The sequence below is a fragment of the Lycium ferocissimum genome, chromosome 2, assembly GCF_029784015.1.
Source record: "Lycium ferocissimum isolate CSIRO_LF1 chromosome 2, AGI_CSIRO_Lferr_CH_V1, whole genome shotgun sequence".
NCBI lineage: Eukaryota > Viridiplantae > Streptophyta > Magnoliopsida > Solanales > Solanaceae > Lycium > Lycium ferocissimum.
This window is the reverse complement of record NC_081343.1, coordinates 69,281,237-69,286,019: the sequence shown is the minus strand read 5'-3', so window position 1 is coordinate 69,286,019 and position 4,783 is coordinate 69,281,237.

The following is a 4,783-nucleotide window of genomic DNA, read 5'->3' as shown; positions in this document are numbered from 1 at the left end:
GAGTAATAATGTCTTTTTACTATGTTGCTTTTGCTCGGAAGGGCAATAATTAAAGACCACCATTTTAAGGGGCAAAATCTAAAGACCAGCCCAAAAGAGGGGCATTCGCGCCAATTGCCCTTTCTTTTGTTAGCATTAGTATTGAGTTGGTTTTGATTTGGACTTTATTTGAGTTACTAACATCCATAGGATATAAAACTTGTTGACATTCAAAATTCTAAGTTCAAGCTTGAATAATATGATAATAGATAAAAAAAAACTACGAAAAAATTTAAGAAATATTTATAAATTACATTACAAATAAATATTTTTATGTATAAAGTATTTTAAAAATTGAATACATGTAATGTCGGGTTGGTTTAGTTTGACTTTTTTTAGTTAAAACCAAATCAAACCAATTATGGTTGGTTTTTTTTTTCAACACCAAATCAAACCACTAGTTGAATTTTTTTCTCGATTTGACTCGGTTTATCGGTTTGATGCGGTTTGTCGGTTTTCTTTGTACACCCCTAATTACTACCATAAAAATAGTGCAAATTGATTACTATGAGAATAAGTCAGGAGGTGGTAAGGAAATGTGACTTTTCCTATTTGAAATTAATAAAAAAATACTACTTGTTGGTCTACCCCTCTTTTAAAATGTTAGTCGACCCACATCTCCCTTTATTCCCCTGAGAGTTCTTTTGTTATTTTTTAACAAAACAGGAAACAAGAAGGAAAGACTTATTGATATTTAATTGGCAATAATAGAAGAGTCCCTGGTTGATGATTTCTTGCAAACTAGGATGAGATGTTCATGTTGGTAGGTCAAAATCTAGGATATATGCTAGGTTGGCAGATATCTAGTTGGACTGTTGCATGACTTGGCATTATCTCTGCAAACCTTAAATTAGGGAAGTTCTAGTGAAGAGTGATTATTACTATTCAAAATGGTATACTGCCTCCATTCTTAAACGATATATCAAAGGCAGGTTATGGCTCCTCTCTATTTCTCTTTTCTTCATTTTTTTCAAATTTTAATTTGGACTAGAGACATATGACATATGTTAGAATTAATGGTTAAGATTTAATTAACTAAAGAAAAATCCTACCCATAATTAGAATAATAATAAATATTTTCTTTATTTACTTTTAAAATTTTGACAATGCCACAATTCTAGCTAAAACATAATCTCTTCCATCAATGTATTAAAGAATTATATTACCACTGGATTTGAGTAATCTTCGAGCTAGGTTGCGGGGAAGCTTTGGTGGTTGATTTTTTTAATTTTCTTTTTACTTTTATTAATCATATATCTAATTATGAATCACTTTGTAATTTTCAGAACATGTAGGCTGGAGTTCTAACCATTCTTTATTACTTTTTAATTATAATTAAGTCTAATTCTCTTAATCTTAAGAAAAGAATTTTTTCCTTTTAAAAAATAATTTTGGGTTATACTCAATTGAAGAAATGAAATGGATCTTTTAATTAAAGTACCCAACAAATATATCCCATGTAGTAAGATCTAAAAAGAAGTAAAGAAATATGTTTTGAAAAAAAAAAAAACAGCAAGGATTAAAAAGAAAAAAAAAAGTAGTAAATAATCCAGTGGTTGAATTTTTTTTAATATATTGATGAAAGAGCTAATGTTTTAGCGAGATTTGTGGGATTGTCAAAATTTTGAAAGTAAATAAAGAAAATATTTACTATTCTAATCATGGTTAGGACCTTTATTTAGTTAATTAAATTTTAGCCACTAATTCTAACATATGCCATGTGTCCCTAATCTAAGCTAGAACTTGGAAAAAAATGGAGAGAAGGGAAATGGAGACGAGCCGAATCCATCAACGGCATATCCATTTTTGATCCCATTCGTGGAGGTTCTCTATCCTACTTAAGACAATGCTAGTAGCATTTTTGTAATTAAATAGAAGAAATACCTCCGTTTTAGTTTAGGTGACATTATTTTCTTGTTAGTTCGTTTAAAAAAGAGTAAACATTTCTATATTTGGATTCATATAACTATAAACCTCGCATTTTACTCTTAATAAAAAAAATTATATCCACACAAATATTATGACATTTTAGGACCAATAATGTCAAGACTTTTTTCTTCTTAAATTCCATGACAAATCAAGCTATGTCACGTACAATTGAAACCCTAATTTTTGATTTCGGTAGTTATTTCCACTTGCAATAGCCTGCAACCTTATAACATGCAAAACCATTTTGATTCATAGACCAATTACATTGTCTGTGACGATGCAAAAGTAATGACAAAAGTTACGTCGTCACAACTTGGGGGTGACTACTGTTCATTTTTTTGGTGCGGATTGTCCTTCAAAGGTCTTTAAATTTAGCCCCTCAAATTGGTGGTCTTTAATTTTTGCCCTTCACTTAATATCTCGAGGTTCTGGGTTCGAACCTCAGCTCAGTTTAAAAAAAAAATCACAAGGCAGAGGTTTATAGCAAAGTTAGGCCTATTCCGGCAGAAGTTAGGCCTTAAGGGAGAGGTTTGCCAAACTTTTACCTCAAATTAGGCCTATTCGAGCAAAAGTTAAGCCTTAAGACAGAGGTTTGTAAAATTTAATTAAGTAAAAAAAAAAAAAATTGTCTTAAGGCAGAGTTTGAAACTCTGCACAAAACTTTGCCTGCCTTACGAATTCAAACTCTACCTTGTGATTTTTTTAAAAAAAATTTAATTAAGCAGGGGTTTTAACACGAAATCAAGAGATTTTTTTTGAGTGACAAAAATTAAAAATCAGTGCCTTTGAAGGATAATCGTGCAAATGACCCACTACTGTTTCATAAATAGTTAAGTTACATTTGATGAAAGAGGGTCAGTAGCACTTTTTAACTTTTAGGCCCAATAATACTCTTTCTAGAATGGATACTCTTTTTTTTTTTTTTTTTTTTTTGGATTGTACTTCTTTTGGGGTGGTCTTTAATTTTTATCCTTCAAATTGGTGGTCTTTAATTTTATCCTTTGCCTAATATCCTGAGGTTCTGGATTCGAATCTCAGCTCAGTAAAAAAAAAAAATGCAAGGCACATATTTGAAATCGCAAGGTAGAGTTTTGCCTTCAAAACTCTGCCTTAAGGCAAAATTATGGTCTAAAGGTAAAATTCTGCCTTAAGGCAGAATTTTGAAGGAAGTAATATCTTGTCCAAGTGGAAGTAGGCACTAATCTTCGGCAACAAAAGCTTAACTTAATTCCACCTGAGACTTAATTCAGCTCCAGAAAAATCAACACACACCCACACTGTTATGCACAGGGATACCATGGTAGTTGCTTTTCATCCCATCTAGGTTCTGTGGACATATTAAGAGTTAAAAACGACACATCTTCTCATGGCAATGAACTTCAAACAAAAGCCAGCAGTACACCCTCCCCCCCACCCCCCTCTCCCTAAGGCAGAATTTTGGCTTTGAAGATAAAATGAAGGCAAAATTCTGCCTTGCGAATTCAAACTCTACCTTGCGAATTTTTTTTTAATTTTTGACTGAGCGGGGGTTCGAATCCGAAATGAAGGGAATTTTAGCGAAGGGCAAAAGTTAAAGATTTCAAATTTGAGGAACAAAAATTAAAGACCACCCTAAAATAAGGGAATTCGTGCGAATTGCCCGAATAGATAAGATTACAATTGGGCCCAAAAGTTAAACAGTTAGGGCTCGTTTGGTACGAGGGATAAGGATAAATAATTCTGAGATTATATTTGAGATGAGTTTATCCCACGTTTGGTTAGAATAAAATTGCAATGTAACTAATTCCGGGATTAGTTATCCCGAGATTGTAGTGTTATTTTATCCCTGTGGGAGAGTGGAATAACTAATCCCAGAATAAGTTATCCTTGGATAACTTGTTTCCAACCAAACGACCCCTTATGAGTAAAGGGTTGATTTAGTTATAGTCTCGACTCTCTAGCATAAAAGGAGTGATTTCAATTTTCACTCTCTTTTCTTCAGTAATAAAAAAGAGAAAAGGTTTTTCTTTAAAGCCAGTGGCTCATCCACTAAGGACTATAGTTTAGTAGTATCAATAAAAGTCTTCTTATTTTTGCTTTTCCATTTCCTATTCCTTGTCCCCAATCCCGTGATGTAGTGGATATTTTTCTTTTTATAAAAAGGACGCCAATGATTCATCCATTTAGATGAAAAATATACCCAAACCTGTTGTGCAAATATTCAGAAGAACAAAAATGTTTGGATCAATTGAGTGTTATAGAGAACAAGAAACTAGCATTGCGCGTGCTGTTTAAACTGCAGGCCAAAATGTGGGAGTATGATAGGTGAAAAGATTTTGTACTTAATTAATTAGCCTCACGCTTACTAGTATACAACACTTGAAACAAAAAGGTCTGGTGAAGCATGTAAAGTAAAAGGACACAACTGGTCATGTCCTTTGAAGTTGTCTAACTCAAATCATTGCTCTTTTAGCTTTTTTGAGTTCAAAATTTGACACTATTTAATGGATCATTCGAATAAAAGAGTTTGAAAGATATCAGCTTTTGTTTTTTGTTCATAATTTTAGCTTGCACTTGAAATATATTAAGGAACAGTGCTTCAAAATCCTGCAAGCGGAACTAGAGACAAATTTAGGATAGGTTTTGCCGGTTTTAATTGAGAGCGCAATATTTTCTGCTTGAGTTGTGTATACATACAAAACAATAAAGTGTGCACATATAATAAGATCACTCTCATCATGAATTTACTGTCTCTAGACTTGCAGGAACATGAAGATACAAGCTTGGTTGCTACTAAAACTGTAGTTGAAAAAAATTAAATTGTACGCATGTAATA